The sequence below is a fragment of the Anser anser genome (assembly GCF_964211835.1).
Source record: "Anser anser genome assembly, chromosome: 2".
Lineage (NCBI taxonomy): Eukaryota > Metazoa > Chordata > Aves > Anseriformes > Anatidae > Anser > Anser anser.
The window spans coordinates 8,279,107-8,299,357 of NC_139721.1; positions in this window are offsets into that span (position 1 = coordinate 8,279,107).

Sequence of the window (20,251 nt, forward strand, 5' to 3'; positions counted from 1 at the left end):
CATGTCAGCATATTTCCAAGTTTGGGTTACATTTTAAGTATCTCTGGTTGGAAAAAAATAAAATAAAAGAATAAAACAAACCAATGAAATTGTATTAAGTGTAAAAGAATGAATGTTATAAAGCACAACAATCTCCTATCTCAGACGGGCTTGATTTTTCTGTTGGAATGCAGATCTAACCTTCTAGCCCATATGTCATTTTTTTTTTTTTTTAAATTTGTATGACTTGTCTCCATTTATTTACTTATCAAAAGTTATGATCAGACTCTTGAGAGATCCAGCCTACCTTAAACATGAAACATTCAAGTACTTGTTTTCCTTCTATGGTCTGAGTATCCAAATTCTATGTTCTAACTCTGGCAATATTTTATTCAAAGTTTCCTTTGGTATTTGGTTAGTAAATGTTTCTCTTTCAACACAGCGGCTTTCAGTCCTGGTTTCCTGGGGAAATGGAGCTTATGCAATCACTTCGTACGTGTTCATGTCTGTCTCTGTCCCCTCCCGGTAATTTTTGAGCCTCTTGGCCAAAATCAAGCCAAACTTGACAAAAAGATCAAAATCTCACAAATGATCACATTCCTGTGCATTTTGTGAAAAGAGGCACTGAGGAAGAGAGAGGCTGTAGGTAGGAACATCTCACCTTTGGGAAAAGCAGAGTGTTTATTCATGCTCTATTAGAAGTCAGAGAAGCCACACAGCTGAGACCTCTCAGACAACCAACAGCAGGAAAACAACTTCAGCTGGAGTTTGCAGTCAGCCATCAGACACAAATCTGCAGGGAAAGCGGCTTTATTGATGTAGTGCTCACAAAAATACTTTTACTTTAGGCACAGGCAGTCCGCATGCTCTCAGGTTCTTGTGTTTTTATTTTTTATTTTTGCAAGCAGCACTTTAAGTCTCCTCTCCTCCCAGCACACATCAATATTTTTTTCTGAATGCAGTCTTGGTTATAGAACCAAAACAGACGAAAACAAAGGTATCCACTTTCACAGTACCACCTTCAGAAGCAAAATATTATATCCCTCACAAATTCTCACCTGGACTCTTTCAAAATGTCAGGACTGAGTAACTTACCAGTGTATATATACAGGTTCTGCCTCAGGAAGGTGAATAAAAATGAGGTTCTGATATGGACTGTTTTAGAGGAGACCTGAGAAGAGACCTATGGTGAACATTCAGGATATATGTTTTCATTACCACTGATAATTGCATCTGAAGTATTTTACTGAGATGGTAATGAAGATAATAAACTACATTTCATGTCCCGGAGAGTGTTGACCGCAATTCCTGTTAGCATTAGTAATCAGTTTTACTAAATTGGAAGCATTGTGATTTTGTTTTCTGATTTCACTTGAAACATCATTCTTTGCCAACCCAAAAGGCAGTCCTGAGGTAAAGAAAAGGAATGGGACATAAGAGGTAATGTATCAGAGCAGGTCACTTCGCTCAGCTCTGTCCTTTGTGGTCAATGTCCACCTTGCTCCATCCCTGCCTTGTAAGATAAAACTTTCCACCCTCTTCTGAGGCAACCACAGAGAAGAATCACCATTTACTTCTAGCCTTCTTCATCCAACATCTTTCTCCTGTCAACATTTGGTGCAGACGGGATGATACAGGCTTGCTTTCAACCTGAGGAAAAGGAGCAGAACTGGCTGCCCTGGAAGAAGGCCCTGAGCCCACGCACTCAGAAAAAGGGTTGGTCAAGGCCCAACAGTTGATGTCTACCTTGATCCAAGAGCAGGAAGCGGGCAGTTCCCCTGTGGCTGCAAGTGGCTTTCTTGTGGGCCTGGGAACACTCAACCAAAGGAAACAGTAAATGTTTTTCTTCTTACATCAAGCAATAAAATGGTTCACAGGGTCTGGCAGTACTTCTTTCTCTTTAACATGGCTTTGGTCCATCTCCCTTTAATCACGCCTGAAATTGTTGAGTCCACGAGCAACTTCTGGCCTGCACACATTCAGCCAGGGCAGGCTTCCTGAAGGGAATCTGGAGGAGGAGGACTTGTTTCAGGACACTGAGGGAGACAGACACAGCAAAAGAATGGGGAAGGAATGAGGAGAAGATCCCCACGTTGGATCCATAGGACTGCTCCTGAGGCTGCATTAGTTATTCCTGGTTTTAAGCACCAAAATAAATAAATAAATAAATAAATAAATAAATAAAATAAAAATAGAGTGTAAAATCGGTACACTCCATAACTGGAAAAAAAAATGTAGCCAGCATGTTTGTTTGTTTGTTTGTTTTAAAGGAAAGCTGAAAATGAAACATACATCCATCTGCCTTGAAAAACATCCAGTTTTACTGAGATGGTTGCACCTATTATTCACAAGTAGGAATTCAGTTTGATGTTAGTAACACTGTGAGATGCCAAAAATGAAAACTCTTCACCATGTTCCACAAATTCATTTTCTTCCCTAATACTGTCATGATACCTACTCCTTACCTGACAAGGGAGAAGTTTGCTGTCTCACAGTCCAGAAGGGTCCAGCTTGACTTTGGGTATCATAGGCCAAGGACTTTGGGGACTGAATAGTGAATCAAAGGGCCTTTCTCACTCTGTTCCTACTCCAGTCCTACTTGAGACAGTTGTTCCTTTCTGCTGGGTCACCAGCTATAGTCGATAGGTTTGCAGAGCTAAGGACTGTTGTTTAGAGCCTATCATAACACAGTTTCAATCCCTTCAGTCTACAATACAGTAGGAACTATTTTAGCTTCAGTGAAGCTGTCCTCCCTCTTCCCACAGGGGTCTTCATCTCCATGGGGGCTGCTCTCCATCATTCTCACTCTCGCTACCTGACCTCCATTCTGTTTATCACAACGTGGCCCTCACATCTCATACTTGTCCTTTGGGGCACCTCACAGGAACACCTCTCAGAACAAGTGCAAGTGCTCAGCTTTAAAGGAAGAACCTGGAATTTCAAGCAACAGTGGTCATTTTTGACCATTAAATTCCAGCTTGATTTGGTAATATTTTTTTTCTGCTGCCTTTTTCAACCTGATCTGTTTACCTTTTCAGTCTCAAATGCATCTCTCTGCCATGACGTCCTTACCTCCTAGTGGCAGCCCACGAGTGACTGGCTGGCTGCACTCCCAGCACCTCACTGAGCAGGAATCAGCATGGAGCCAGGAAAATGCACAGCTCGCCCCCACACCTGAATACCCTTGTAGGTAGCTAGTTTTCTTTATTTTCAGTTACTTCAAGTTGTTGCTGGCCATGAAGGTGAGGGGTCTCCCAGGAAAGCCACCTTTCTCTTTGCAGAGAGGGGAGTGTTGTCCCCATCGTGTGTCAATTCCCAGAGGCACCTCAAGACAAAAATCTCTGATCCATTTCAGGCCTCAAGGTTGCTGCTGAGACCAGAAGTAAGGTGTCCAAATTAGGAAATCTTTAATGTGTTAAAAGTCTCTTAGCTTTATTCATTCACCACATGCTGGATCAGATGTACCTAGGGGATGTGTCCAGCCAGGTGATAGAGAGGGCTTGCATCCCATAGGGATCAGTGCAGTGCTGGAGTGCAGCTTCTGGCAAGGGACCTCCTTGGGTGGGAGTCACTACAACCCCTCTCCTTCTTCAGGACCCCAGGCTTGTCGGCTGTTGGAGCAGGGAAAGACCTGGGCTATTTGCAAGGCTAAGGCACTGAGCCTCTAGCAAGTGGACACAGAAGCTGAAGAAGGGTAATGTGAGAGGGAGGGAGGCAAGGGAATATGTCTGAGGCACAGTCAGAGGGAAAGAAGGGCTGGAAGAGACACATGGGGACCTCCTGTTCCTCCCTTGCTCCAAGGCACAAACCATATTAACTAAACTCTTCCTGACAGATGTTTGTCTAACCTTGTCTTAATAGCCTCCAGTGATCAAGGCTCTTCCTTCCAGCCACCCTCCAGCAAATTACTCCAGGCCTTCACTGTTCTCAGAGCTAGAACATTAAGTCTAATGTCTGACTTAAATGTCTCTTGCTGCAGCATAAGTCCACTATTCCTTGGACACAGGGGAAGAATTATTTCTTTCCTTTTTATTGAAGCATTTAACCTGTTTCAAGACAACAATCATTTTCTCTGCTGCAGCCTTCTCTCCTTTCCTGATTCTCCCACTCTTTGCTTGGGCATCACAATTTCCAGCTCCCTGATCATCTCTACTACCCTGCTTTAATTTATGAGCTGCCCAAAACCTGGAATATCACTGGGACTAGAAGGAGACCTCCTGTTTACACACATGCAAGACCTTACTTCTCTTCCCTGCTGTTATTTCCCTGTGTTAGTCTTCCTACGGTAAAGGCAGGTTAATCCTGTTTCCTTATCCTCAGAGGAAAAAAAAAAAGTCAGTGTTGCCAATACAACTGAGGATCCTGAGCCAACCCCATGCCTAGTATTGTCCTGAACTCCCCTGTGAAATGACTCTTTCACAGGCTATCTCCAGTTTCGTTTTGTTTTTAAACAGGTAGCCAAGAAGGCCAACGGCATCCTGGCCTGTATAAGAAGCAGTGTGGCCAGCAGGTCGAGGGAAGTGATTGTGCCCCTGTACTCGGCTCTGGTGAGGCCGCACCTCGAGTACTGTGTTCAGTTTTGGGCCCCTCGCTACAGGAAGGACATGGACGTGCTCGAGCGAGTCCAGAGAAGGGCGACCAAGCTTGTGAGGGGTCTGGAGAACAAGTCTTACGAGGAGCGGCTGAGGGAGCTGGGCTTGTTCAGCCTGGAGAAGAGGAGGCTCAGGGGCGACCTCATCGCTCTCTACAGTTACCTGAAAGGAGGCTGTAGAGAGGTGGGGGTTGGTCTATTCTCCCACGTGCCTAGTGACAGGACGAGGGGGAATGGGCTAAAGTTGCGACAGGGGAGTTTTAGGTTGGATGTTAGGAAGTACTTCTTTACCGAAAGGGTTATTAAGCATTGGAACGGGCTGCCCAGGGAGGTGGTGGAGTCACCATCCCTGGAGGTCTTTAAAAGACGTTTAGATGTAGAGCTTAGGGATATGGTTTAGTGGAGTACTTAGTGTTAGGTCGGAGGTTGGACTCGATGATCTTGAGGTCTCTTCCAACCTAGAGAAATCTGTGTGATCTGTGTGTGTGTGTGTAAACCCAGACTTGCATAATCAGCAGATGTAGCTCACAAAGGAAGATTTTGAAAGATCCCAGAAGCCCCACTCCAGATATTCTTCCAGAGCAAGAGAGCAGCATGGATATCACCTCACCTCCCCCCCGCCCCAGGATAACTCTCCTACCAGATAACCACCACACTAATGTATTTTAATCTGGCCTAAATTCCCAACTCATTTTGGCAAATTTCATGTAAGACAGTGCCAGAAGTTTTACCATGGTCAAATCACATCACAGCAACTTCATCATCTTTTGTGGTACATACTCTGTCTCCCATATCCTCAAGTTCTGTCACAGATCTAGCATTCTTCTAACCATGTTTTTTTTCAGAACAACATATGCTTGGTGTTGCCAAGCTCGTTCTGATCTTAAAGTATTTGGAAATGGTCTGTTCTACTTTTTGTATCAATATGTCTTTAGGCGTCAAAGGCAGACTGATAGGTTAATAATTTCTTAGCACTTTCTTTTTCCTCTGCATCAACAGTCCCATGTCTACCTTTTTCTCTCTTAAGCCTCACATATTCTTCAAGATGGTGGCTGGCTGGCTGTAGCCAGCTCTCTGATTTGAACAAAAATTCCATCTTTTCAAAGAACACCCTTATTCTGCCTTTTGCTTATTGTAGGCTGAATTCTTTCTTCCCACTCATGGGTGTTAGTGTATTAGTCATTGGCTCATAGCATGTTTTAGTGAAGGCTGAGATGTGAAGGGCATTAACCTCTTCAGCCCTCTAGGCATTATTAGGTTTCCTTTCTCACTAAGTGGAGGACCAGCTTCTCCCTTGGTCTTCCTCTCTGCTGAAATATTAATAGGACACTCTCTGTTACCTCTCATGTCCCTTGCCAGTTGTTCATTTTTTGCTTTAGGCTTTATGATTTTGTCCATACATGCTCCAGCAATTCTTTTATCTGCATCCTTAGTAAACTGACCTAGTTTCTACCTCTTGCATGTCCTCGTGGACCATCTGTCTGATGTATGTAATTGCCAGCCGTTACCAGCACAGGCTGTGTTTCACCTCCAGTCTGGAAACTGGGGGAACTGGGATCATTTACCAACTCATTCTCACTAGGATGAAGTTACAAAGAAGAAAATGTTGTAAGATCATTGTTTCTGTGAGGAAACTGGAGAGTAAACTCAGTGTTGCACTTGTCTGGAGAACCAGATGCCTAAGAAAGAGTTGTGCCATCAAATGGCAACAGCTATCAACCCGTTGTGTTCAATTATCCATGCCCCTTATTTACACACTCTTCTTGAAAACAGAAAGAGGAGAAATTCTGAAAAGGAATAAGATATTAAATATATTGATGTCCATGAATCCTCTCCTGGCTTTTCTTTAAAGGTCTGTTTTAGAAAAAGTCAAAATGGCAGCACACGTACCAAAAAGCCCAAAGCCTGCATTTCTTTTGCCATCTCCTCTTCAAGCATTCCTGGGAGCTGCATGTGGGATATGCTTACTGAGGGATAGCTGTTTCCACTGTACTTTCCTATGGAGAAGCACGGTGAAGGAAGTGCTGGAGAAAATTATCTGTTGTTTGAGTTATTGTCATGAATGATAAAACAGATGTTTCATATGCATGAACTTCTTGTGATCTTGGGCTGCAGGCTCAAGAAATGTGAAATCCTATTACAGCATGGAACAAGGAATTGTAGTGGGCATTTAAGTCCCAAATCTAGCTCCTGATGAAACAGTTTTTTCCACAGCTTATCCCTTAAACCACACACGTGCTAGTCCTCACACATCGAGTAGCATTTCTGTACCCATTCTTACCTAAAGTGAGACATTTGGCAAATTATTTGGAAAACTCCATAAAATATATATTCCTGCTTCCACAGCTAATACTATGCCCAGTGCCCATCAGTGCAATAGAAGCTTTCTGGGCATGATTGTTTCTGTTGCCTTCTCCCAGGAGAGAATATTTACTCTTACACCTACCATTAGTATGCCATAGGCTTTGCAAGAGAAAATGCGTCACATAATTTGCACTATCCCAGAGACACAAAGCAGCTACAAAGCAAGCTAAAGCAATTTATAATTGCTCTGCTTCCCCAGAGCAACATTAAGGATTTGGAGTGCCCTGAAGAATCTGCCATTTACAGAGTAGTTTTGTTGCATAAAAGACATCCTTAAAATCACAGACACAATACTGAAAGGGATTTTGGACATCACTGAGGTGGGCTCAAGGTTAGATATAGATCACAACAGATGATGTTCGCTTACGTGTTTTTTAAGACTGAAGTTGATTACCTAACCTATCTCTGGAGACAGAACTGCACATGCAGGAAGGCTAAGGTCTCAGAAGAGATTTACACACCAAATCCTCAGTCTATTCTTTCTGTTTGCTCTATGATTTTCATACCTACTGTAGAGTAGCTGACAGGAAACAGCACTGGAGACAGCAGCAAAACACTCTTTTCTCAGCAGTCCCTGGGACTTGAACCAGGACTCACAAACTTTTGGTCTTGTCCCCCTATTGTGACCTCACACTTGGGAACCAGGCAAAGCCTTCCTCCAGCTGCACTGGTGGAAAAGAATGATGCCTGATTGACAGAGGCCTCTCAGGTGGGTCTGAGCACATGTAGCAGAGCTAAATATCTAAGATCAACCACAGATTATGTGATTGCTGTATTCTCTCTTTGTAAACATGAATGAAATGTGATGCAGTTTTGCTATGACTGGCTCTGACTGAGAGTAGTTAGTCCCTTGAAGCACTCACTCATATTCACCCTACTAATCATGAGGTTAGGGAAATATTGCTTGAAAGATGTGGTAATGACATAGAGCCTGGCACAAGCAGAAAAATATTGCTTTGTTTTAGGAAATATTGTCACTATCCCATAAATACAGCTTATCTGCATAGTCTCTGCCTTAGCACATATGGGCCATGGAGAGGAAATTATATTACATCATCACATTGTCATGTGCATTTGGCAGGAATTCTGAGTGTAAATCCTTAACTTCATGATCAGACGAGTGGAGAAAGAAACAAGTGTCAGGTAGAGCTGTGTGAAGGTAGAAAGTTTAATTTTTAATAACTTCTTATCTGAAACAGATAGTGCAATGATTGAAATATAAGCCCTTCTTCCCCCAGCATGGCCAAAGTTTCTAATGTGATGAAGTCCTCTGCATGTGTTGAAATGGTTTGTTTGGCTGTGTCAGAGAGAGAGAGAGAGAGAGCTAATTTAATGAAGTAACAGACATAGCAACACATGCCACAGCACTACATTCAGTTTGGCTCTATATGCTACCTACAGCAAAGTCTTCAGCAATAGCATTAAGGGAAGATCTGTGAGACCACGAAAGGTAGGATTCATCAAATATGCCATTGTAGGAGGTAGACCTGAGCTGGCTGTCTGGCCTCCCATGATAGCCAGTTGAGTCAGTGGAGCTTATGGTTCAGTTTATCTACCCACATATAGGTGTGCTTCAGGAGGTGAAACCACTTCCTAAACTCCTACAGTACTGAATGGCTTTCCATTGACCATAAAGGGAGCCTGGGTTTGTTTGGTCATGGACTTCCTGCAGAGACGTACACTACATGATGACAAACCCACTCACTAAATTCTACAAGAATCTGCAGTAGTCATTCTTCCATAGAAGTGCATAGGGTTTTTCATTTGTTTGTTTTGTCTGTTTCTTTATATTATCTACTTATTTATTTATCTATCTGTTTTAGTAGGAAATTTGCTACGTGGTTCAAGTGCAGTGCTGATGGATATGCAATGTTAGATGCATACACTAAGGTCTGAGGGACCATCCTGGTTTGATATGCCGGACTGCCACCATTAGACTAAGACAGACAGACTGAAAAGAGAAGAGAAAAAAAATATGGAGGAGCTGTCATATACCTTTCTTCTTGCAGAAGCAGGCCCCGGGCCGGAGCTGCAGCCCGTGGAGAGGAGCCCACGCAGGAGCAGGGGGTCTGGGGGGAGCTGACACCCATGAGGGACCCGTGCTGGAGCAGTTTGCTCCTGGGGGATGGACCCCGTGGGACGGAGCCGTGTGGGAGCAGTTCCTGAAGAGCTGCTGCCTGTGGGCAGCCCCCGCAGGCTCAGTTCGGGCAGGACGGCATCCCGTGGGAGGGACCCCATGGAGCAGGGGCAGAGAGGGACCGTGAGGGAGCGGAGGAGACGAAGCGTCAGGGACTGACCGCAGCCCCCATTCTCCATTCCCCTGCAGAAGAGGATGGATGGGGGAACGTGTTTTTAGTTTGCTGTTGCTTTCTCACTGTTCTAGCTTGTTAGCAATAGTCGATAAATTATATTAATCTCCTTATGCTGAATTTGGTTTGCCCTTGATGACAATTACTGAGTGATCTCCCTGTCCTTATCTCAACCCTTGAGCCCTTTGCATCATATTTTCTCCCCTTTCATTTTGAGGAGGGGGGGTGAGAGAGTGGTGTGGTGGAGCTCAGCTGCCCAGCAGGGTAAAACCACCACAATGGTAACATAAATACCTTGTGCATTATCAGCAACAACAACAAAAAAATGACTACTTTTACAGGATTTAAGATGGCCTTCCTTGTTTCCTGTGAATTGCAAGCCACAAATATCACCCAGTTGTCTGCAATCAGTTCACGTTAAAGGGTCATCTTGAAAAGCATTCAGCCATGGCTAGATAATTTACTAGTCTGCCAAACTTTGTGTGATTTGGAAACTTTAAATTCAACCCCATTTTACTGAGAAATAAATTGGATTTTTTTTATTATTTTTTTTTTACAAATCTCTGTGAAAGAAGACCTATTGCTTGACAAAGTCCACTTATGGAAAAAAAAAAAAAAAAAGTTCAATAGCTGTCAGGAAAATGGTTCTTTGATCCATCCAAAAATGTACTTTGATATTGTAGAGAGCACATTTTATTTTATTTTATGTAGAATATTATGTGCTACTAAAAACCTTTGCAAACATTTCTTGAGTATATTCAAGCTATACAGTCTCTTTAATCAGTCAGTTTTCTGGCATATGCAAATGTCAGTTTTGTTAGATAAGAGCTGTTTCCGTATCAACATGTCATTAATTGTAGTCCTAGTGTTTAACCTCCATTGATTTACGGAGATGTCTCTTTTTGATACAAATGGCTGGTTACCTTTCAGCCTACCTTTGCATTGTCTTGTTTGTTCTCAGAAAATATTGGCACAGAATTAACATTTTCCCAGTCATCTGTAATTTCCCCATTATTGTAAAACTAAAAGGAAGCACCAGGAAACCAGAGACCGCATCAGCTTCACTTTAAGATGCCCTAGTCAAAGTTATCCAGGCCTGCTGATTTCAGAAAGAGTTGTTTCATGTCCTCCTGAACCACTAAAGGCTCAGAAAGTAGACTATCAACAACATGTGATCATGTATCATTCTGCTTGTTTCCAAACATAGATTAGAAGCACGCTACTACTATTGCTACTATCATTTAATTTGTTCCTGATATACTTAAAAAAACCTCTCTTCCTGTCTTTGGTCTTGCCAGCTCTGGATAGCGTCTGTTGTCTTCAGCTTCCCTTATCAATTGCTTAATTGCAGAGAAATCACAAAGCAGATTTCCATCCCTCTCATTTGTTACTCTTATTTTTAAATTATTTCCACTTGTTGCCTTTAGTTACCAAATGGACTTTTAACTAAAACCATCTGTTTTTTTTTCCTTTCTTATTTTTCTTTTTTTTTCTTTTTTTTTCCTTTTCCTTTTTTTTCCTTTCCCTTTTTCCTGATGTTCTGATGCAATCTTCATAAATAAGATCCAATGTTATTCCTGTTAACACTTAATGTTCTTTCTTTTAACTCATTTTAGTGCACTTATGGTTGCAAGCTACACATTTATAGGCAAACTTCACTGCTTCCATTTCAGGGTAATGCTGAACAAATGATTAAAAGAGTTTGAAACTTCAGTAGGAGAGTCCTAATGTACGGACAGACTTATCTGTGAATATCAATTAAGTAAATAGACAAATATAAAATAAAAACAAGTGCAGGTGATCAGGAGTAGTCAGCGTGGATTGAACAAGAGGAAATCATGTTTAACTAATTTGATAGCCTTCTATGATGAGATGACTAGCTGGGTAGATGAGGGGAGAGCGGTGGATGTGGTCTAATTTGACTTCAGCAAGGCATTCGACACTGTCTCCCATAGCATCCTCACAGACAAGCTCAGGAAGCGTGGCCTAGATGAGTGGATGGTGAGGTGGATAGGCAATTGGCTGGATGGAAGAGCTCAGAGGGTTGTGCTTAGTGGTGCAGAATCTAGCTGGAGGCCTGTAGCTAGTGGTGTTCCCCAGGGGTCAGTACTCAGTCCAGTGTTGTTCAACGTATGCATCAACAAACTGGACGATGGAACGGAGTGCACCCTCAGCAAGTTTGCTGATGACACAAAGCTGGGAGGAGTGACTGATATCCCAGAGGGCTGTGCTGCCATTCAGAGGGACCTCGACAGGCTGGAGAGATGGGCCGAGAGGAACCTCATGAAGTTCAACACGGGCAAGTGCAGGGTCCTGCACCTGGGTAGGAATAACCTCATGTACCAGTACAGGCTGGGGGCTGACCTGCCCTTGTGGCCAAGAAGGCCAACAGTATCCTGGGGTGCATTTGGAAGAGTGTTGCCAGCAGGTCAAGGGAGGTGATCCTGCCCCTCAGCTCTGGTGAGGCTATACCTGGAGTGTTGTGTCCAGTTCTAGGCTCCCCGGTATATGAGGGACATGGAACTACTGGAGCAAGTTCAGAAGAGTGCTACTAAGATGATTAGGGGACTGAAGCACCTGTTGTATGAGGACAGGCTGAGAGAGCTGAGCCTGTTTAGCCTGGAAGAGAGAAGACTGAGGGGAGACCTCATCAATGTGTATAAATATCTGAGGGGAGGGTGTCGAGGGGATGGAGCAGTTTCAGTTGTGCCAGTGACAGGACGAGAGGCAACGGACACAAACTGAAGCACAGGAGGTTCTGGCTCAATATGAGGGGGCACTTCTTTACTGTGAGGTGACAGAGCACTGGGACAGGTCATCCAAAGAGGTTGTGGAGTCTGCTTCTCTGGAGATATTGAAAACCCATGTGGATGCCATCCTGTGCAATGTGCTCTAGGTGATCCTGCTCGACAGGGGGGTTGGACTAGATGATTTTCAGAGGTCCCTTCCAACCTCAGCCATTCTGTAATTCTGCAATTAATATATCGACAATTTTGTTAAAGCACCTCCATGATGACATCAGAGCAGTAGACTAAGCACCAGCTCTATTACTGGGAGAATTATGGCATAGGTTGACCTCTACCACTGCCTGGCTAAGTGGCTGCTGTCAACATTTTTCCTCTCTATTTGTCCTTACAGGTAACAATAAGGAAAGAATAGGTAGCAATAAGAAAAATGTATAGTAAATATCTACACCCAAGAAGAATTCAGTGGAGGTTGCAGATGCAGTCATAAATCTGGTATTACTAACTCTTTAAAGACTTGATTTGCAACAAAGTAATTTGCTCCTATGAGTGTTGCCTCTTGTTTGTTTGTTGTTGTTTTTAATATGCTGTTTCCCATGGATTAGTGTTTTTTTACCGAGGGAAGAAAGTTGCTTTCTTTTCCTACATCTTTGTTTGTTTGCTTGGTTTTTTAATCTGCTGCTCCCATGGATTCCTCCTTTTTTGTGGGATGCCAAGAATCCCACAATGTATTGCATCAGTCTCTGTACTATGTACCAGCACCACAGCTTCAACCACGTCTTCAGCGCCGCAGCGGAGAGCAGAGCTAGAGCTAATATTAACCACTAGCAGGAAGTGTCTGTCGGCCACAGCCAGCCAGGTGTTGAGAAGCGCTCTGCTGCTGAGGCTGATGTGGTAGGCACAGGTGAGTTTACAGAGAGATCTTGTCTTTCCCCTTTTACCCACTCTTTTATGTCTCTGAACTACTGCCAGTGTGTTTTTACTGGCAGGGGCCCCGCTCTGTAAAGCATGAATACATATAGACGCAGATTCATACTCCAACACTGTAGAAGGCTCACAGTTTTCTTGAGAACCAGCCACGAAGGAAAAATGCTGATTTTGTTATGAATAAATGCAACTACAATATGGCTGGATTCCACACAACAAAGGAAAACAGGCAAATCTCTAGACTCTAGGCTTTCTTGCGGTGAAATTTCAAAGGCTACCAGACAGCAAGGCTTTTTTGCATTTCTCAGAAAGATGAGAATAATTCAGGAAGTCTGCCGTGTCTTTATATCTCTCTCTCCCTGTGTTTTGACAAGGTCAACATAAATATTTGTGTTGCTCAGTTCTTAAGCTGGTTCACAGTTATGGATATTTCTGAGCGTGCTGTGAGCTACCAGCTCTGAAGGCAATGCAGGAGACACAGGGACCAGAGGAGGAAAAATAATTTACCCCCTTGGAAGCTACTGAAATCTGTGGAGGATTCCTTTACGGATGATGGGATTGCTCCTGGCAGGTCACGCTCTTCTCTGTAGAGCAATCACTGGCTGATCTTTTGAGAGCTGAGTGACACCAGATGTGCTTTTCTACTCTGGAACACTTTTTAGGAAACTTAGAAATTGTGATCTCTGTAGTCATTCAAATTAATTGAAGATTGAACATTTGTATAGGAAACATGAACTCATGGCTGTATTTCATTACTGTCCTCAGCATTTTTATGAATAGTTTTTCTCCTGAAAATACCAGAAAATAAGTTTTTATTGCAAAATCTATTGAAAAGTTGCAAACAACATGTAATCAACTCAAAGTCCTGTTTCCAGGCCATTTATTAGTTCCAGATTTATTATCTTGTGTTGATGATTTCACGGAGCAAGATGCAAAATATGAAAGGGCACCAGCACAGGTCAGCATGATCTACTGGTTGACCCTAATCTCTGAGTGATGCGTTTGCCTATTTCTATACTTCTATAGCAAATCTTGGGAGATACAGCAAATCAGAGAGATACAATGTCAGATAACGTCCTCCAAAATTTAATTTTAAGTCTACTCCCTTATCATTAACATTGCCTAAATATTAATTCTTACTTGTGATTTTTTTTTTGGAGTGAACTAGCTCTTCATCCAACACAAAACCTGTCTTAATGGATAGTTCAGCTCAAGAATCCTTCCCAAAAAGCAGGATGGGTAAGACTCTAGGGTATGTGGCTGTCCCTGCCCTTGTCTTCTCCAACACAGGCAGTCCTCCAAGGCATGTCATGTATATCCTCAGATCCACGCCACCAAAACACCTCTGGGATTGTTATAGAGTGGTCCACAAATTGTTTTAGACAATTAAAACAAAAATAACTCACATAAATGGATAATGATGTCTTTCAGGCAACAGGCACACAATGCCTGTAGGAGACCAGTGCTAATTGCTACGCAGTGTGACATCTAGAAAGCACCAGACTGAATGATGTGGATACACATTCTCTGCACCATTTGGCTGTTGGCGCATGTTCACTCCCTGAATGGTTATAATACATACATTTAACAATACAAATGTTGCTTGAAGAGTCTTTGCCTTGGCTATGCAGCTTATAGTCTTTGTGCTTGACAGCTTTGTGTCCAATTCTTTAGGCCTAAGAAAGATTTTACCCTTCTGCTCTTCTTAAAATATTCAGAATAAACATTTTAAAGTTGAAATATCTAAACAACATGCTTCTATCCATCTCTAACACACACAAATAACCCACTTGACTTTTCGCTAAGCAGTCTTCCAGTGCTGTTGAATATACCAGTATCCATAAATGGCAAAAACACATTGGAATCCCCAGAAACTCTCCAAAAATAAAGAAATGATTGATACTATCACAATGTGTAATGGAAATGCTATTTGACATACATCATACGCCTTACACACTGCAAGAAGCATTCTCTGGTGCTTAAATCCCATTACTTCCCTTGGAAAAGGGTCATGGAATCAAACCCACAAACCTTATATTTAAATAACATTACAGGCCTGGCTATGACCCATGACTAGTAATGAGAATACTCAATTAAGGTTTCCAGTTTAACCCTAATTCACTCCACATTGCTTAACTATTACAGCATATGTCTCGTGTTGTGCTTACAGTGAGGTCTCTCAGGGATTGAAGAGTCTCTACACCCAAGCAGTTTGGATGAATTGAAAAGGTTTTACCTTAGTTCTTGAACTTTATTACTTCTGTGGCTTTCTGAGTTAACATTATTTAAATACTGCAATTTGATAGTATTATCTATTTTTTTGTTTTTCTGGCATTCAAATAATTCAAGGGGAACCTAACTAAAGCAACCTCTTTAGCAAAATTATGAGTCTGCTGCTTTCTTTTTCCTTCTATCACTATACATTTTTTTCAGCAAGATGAAAGTATTTGAAGATAAGGCACTACAAAAAGGTCTTAGGAGGCAAAGCTTTCTCACAAGGTTACTAGGTGACTTTGGACATTCACTTAGGTCCAGATTTAGCCCATGTAGCTTTGATTCTAAGTTTCCTATATTATCAAAGGATAAGAAAGATAAACAGAAAATGAGGAAGTAGGGAAGTAGAGACTTTCTAAGAGAAGTTCATCCCACGTTAATGAGGATTGTCCAGGTGAACTGACTTCCTTTTTTTTTTTTTTTTTTTTTTTGGAAATTGAGGAAACCGTGTCCAGCTGTCATCCTGACTGAGGTGCTTCAGTCATCCTGACTGAAGTTAAATAGGATACACATGTATACATATTTGGACATACATACCCAGGCAGCAGATCCTGAATTTGTAAATGGTTCACCAAATTCTGCATAGAAGTATGGCCTACCTTGAATTCCCATTGCAGGTTCTCTACTGCTTGTAACGCTATTCTGCAGGAAGTCTTGGGACATCGTGCAGAGGCACAGCAGAGTTCTGCAGAGTGGCTCCAAGACTTACCTGCCTGACTCCAGGTATTTCTGTGATGACTGCTATATCCCAGAGAAGCATAACAGATAGCTGAAGACAAACTGAAGCTTCACAGCTGCAGTCCCTGTTAGTGTCTGGTTCACCTGGTCTGCTCTAAGATTACAATTTATTAACTAGATTCCCCCTGTTCATTGTAAATTATTATTTACCTCATGCATAGTTCTTTAATAATTAGCCAAGTAAATTTAATACAGTCTAAATGTGAGACACGTTTGCCTTTGAAAAGTTATTTCAGTACAATGTTGACTTTTATTGACAACAGCATTTATTTTTATTGGGATATTGTTTATCCTGTTTTTCATATCTTGCAACCTGATTAGAAGAGAGGCAGAAGACTAACCTTTCAGGCAATTAACCCTTGTCAGGCAATTAACCTTATCAAGGCAATTAACCTTATCAAGGCAATTAACCCTTATCCAGGCAATTAAGATGCAAAGCATATCCAGCCAAGCTGCAGAGCCACACACTGACTCTACCAGCCTTTTGCTAGTAGAGCACCTGTTTGTCCCAACACCCATCACCAACAGAACTGGAAACAGAGAGGAATGAATTGCAGGTGTAATGCAAATCTAGATGAACATGTTTGAAAGACAGCAGGGTCTATTCAACCTGCTCCTTGGTAGAGGGCAGCCCACTGACAGTGAGGGGCAAGATGGCTTGGATGGGTAAATTTTATCCCCTTTCACTGCTGTGCCAATATCCCTTTCCCATCCCAAACTGTGCTGAAGGAATTCAGGAACACAATTTCATTTTTTTTTCCTCCACCTGCATATAAACAGACACTAGGAAGAGAGGGATTCTGCAACAAGCGAATTTAAAGATGTCAGATTGTCCATAACTGCAGAAATGACAGTCTTTCTTTTCCAACGTCTCTGTCAGTCAATAAACTCACTGCCCTTCTCCAGGAAAAAGAAAATAATAAAATAAAATAAAATAAAATAAAATAAAATAAAATAAAATAAAATAAAATAAAATAAAATAAAATAATGGATATTGCTCTGCAGCACACTTCCTACAAAACTGCCTCTATATCCTCCTAGGTATTTTCCATACCCAAGTTTTGTTACTCTCTGAACACTTATTTGCTCTCTAGGCACTATCATCTCATAGATTGGCTTTAGTAAAGGAAAAAATATCAAAATAATCCCCAAGAAAAAAAAACTAAACCAGAGGGGCTTCCCAAAACCAGGGGCATTTTTGCCTTTGCACAGGGAGGACACGCTTCAATAATAGAAGCTTGTTCCATTAGCAAGCACAACCTAGTGGACTACTGTTACACCCAAGATTATCATATCTTGGCTCTGGCAACTTCCTCGGTCAGCTGCTTGGCCTAACAGAGCCCTTTTGAGCCAAGAAACTAATTTCAAGTCTGAAGAGGTCTGTAAACCATGTCCACAGCAAGCAACAGACGTGTAGCATATAGTTGCCCACATATGTCTCAAACTGACTTGGATATGTATCAAGAACTTTAATGTGGATTTGTTTTCCACAGATGAACCCTTAGGCCATGGACAAGCTGATTCTAACATCTGAAGGGGAGTGCTGATTGGCATGGGCCAAAACTCTACCACCATTTGTGCTAGCAATTAAACTGTATGCATGATGATAGCATGGTTAAGTCCATCCCCTTATTTTAATACTACTCTTGTAGCTGTACAAACAAGTCTAAAATCTAGCTTGACGTTCCTAATGCTGATGAATGACTACAAGTTAGCACAGACACAAAGAAAGGCAGAGGGTCATACTTTATTGAGACCGCATATTTTTTGATTAGGCAGTATAATTTCATGACAGTGGAAGCTCACATTTTTATAAGACATAAGACAAAAAGAAGTCATTTTGCCAAGACTGGATGTGTTCATTACCACTCCATATATGTATCACAGATGTTTCACAAGATAAAAAGCTATGAGTGCTGCGCAGAGGCACTGAGAATTTACATTCCTTTTCCACAGCTAACTGTTCTTCCATGATTACAATATATTTCCTTCCCTTCTTCTAAAAAGAAGGGGGGGGGGGGGGGGAAGGGGGGGGGGGGAGGTTGCTCAGAGGCCTGGTAAGGATGCTTGGTGGAATGATGGAATGAATGTCTGTTATGTTGCAAAAGGAGACTGTGTTGCCTAAAAGTTGATGTGTGGAGTGTAACTTCTGCGTAACTTGTCATCTTTAAACATTTAACAGCTGCTCCTCACACAGGATGCCCTCTTTCCCTGCAGAACGAGCACACAATGAAGACAGTGGTACATTTCACATTCTGGAATGTGGTGGTTTTACCCTGCTGAGCAGCTGAGTTGCACCACAACAGCTCTCTCAGTCCCCCTCCTCAAAGAAAAAGGGGGAGAAAATATGATGGAAAGGGCTCAAGGGCTGAGATAAGGACAGGGAGATCACTCAGCAATTGTCATCATAGGCAAAACAGACTCAGCATAGGGAGATTAATATAATTTATTGCCTGTTACTAGCAAGCTAGATTAGTGAGAAACCAACAGCAAACTAAAAACACCTTATCCCCATCCATCCTCTTCTGCAGGGGAATGGAGAATGGGGGCTGTGGTCAGTCCCTGACTCTTCATCTCCGCCGCTCCTTCACGGTCCCTCTCTGCCCCTGCTCCATGGGGTCCCTCCCACGGGATGCCGTCCTGCCCGAACTGAGCCTGCGGGGGCTGCCCACAGGCAGCAGCTCTTCAGGAACTGCTCCCACACGGCTCCGTCCCACGGGGTCCATCCCCCAGGAGCAAACTGCTCCAGCACGGGTCCCCCACGGGCGGCAGCTCCCCCCAGACCCCCTGCTCCTGCGTGGGCTCCTCTCCACGGGCTGCAGCTCCGGCCCGGGGCCTGCTCCTGCGGGGGCTCTCCATGGGCCGCAGCCTCCTCCAGGCCACATCCACCTGCTCCACCGGGGGCTCCTCCACGGGCTGCAGCGTGGAGATCTGCTCCATGTGGGACCCGTGGGCTGCAGGGGGACAGCCTGCTCCACCAGGGGCCTCTCCACAGGCCGCAGGGGAACTGCTGCTGCCTGCCTGGAGCACCTCCTGCCCTCCTGCTGCACTCACCTTGGGGGCTGCAGGGCTGCTTCCCTCTCATTTCTCACTCCTCTCTCCCAGCTGCTGTTGTGCAGCAGGTTTATTTTCTTCCCTTTCTTAAATCTGCTCTCACAGAGGCACAAACAAGGTTGGTCACTGGCTCAGCTCTAACTAGCAGCGGGTCCCTTTTGGAGCTGTCTGGAGCTGGCTCTGATCTGACATGGGGCAGCTGCTGGGTTCTTCTCACAGAGGCTACCCTTGTAAACCCTCCACAACCAAAACCTTTCCACATAAACCCAACACATGAGATCTCTTCTCTTAGGACAGGATACAATAAAAAATTAACTCATGGCTTATTAGGAAGTGTTCAGCAATGATGGGAAGACAGGAAGCGTTTTTGTACTCAACTGCACTCCTGTTACATGACGGCTAACATGCTTTTGGCCTGAGATGAAATGCAGTCTCAAGGTTCAAAACAGGAACGCCTGATGCCAGCTTGCATTTCTGAGATAAAGCATTGGGGATTTACTGGGACTAAAGCAGGTAATGCCTTCCAAAATAAAGGACACGGAAACAGAGCAAAAGTACGAGCCTAGTCATAATGTGGAAAGTCCAATGTAGACTGAAACCATGAAAGGATCTAATCAGCCTCATATTCTAGCATTTTTTTCTCATGATAAGACCAGTTAAGGGCAAACCTTTTGTGCCCTCTTTTTTTTATTCTTGGTTCTGTGTCACTGTTTATGGGGAATGGGATGGAGAGGCTTTATTTTTCTTGGGTTTCAATTTATTTGGGCAAGTTATTCATCTGTAACTAATAATATTTGTTATGATGCCATGGACATAGTGTACTAGAAGATCTTTTCTCTATTTTTTATTTCTTTCCTGTGTGCTGAATATGATTTTTCCCTATAAAATCCTGGCTCGAATCTCACTGCTCTTATTTCTGAGTATTTGTTAATCACAGTAATTTGCCCAGGAACCATGGATAGAATTACTGTCAGCTAAATATCATATATACCCTGACATGAAAAAGATATGACTCCAAGAGATTGTTGTCTATGTGCCAGGTGCTGCTCTTTAACAACACGTTATCCTAGGGAAAGTATGGAGGATAGGCATGCTACAATAAATAGAGTCTTTCTCTGATCGTTCTTCACCAGCAATCCCAGTTCCACCAATGATGAAGAAAACACAGGACAAGGCCTGTATTAAAACTGCTCAGCACTTAGGATTTTTGACTGTTCTTATTTTCCTTCCACATTTTTATACAAACAGATTTTGCCTTTGCAACCCTTTTC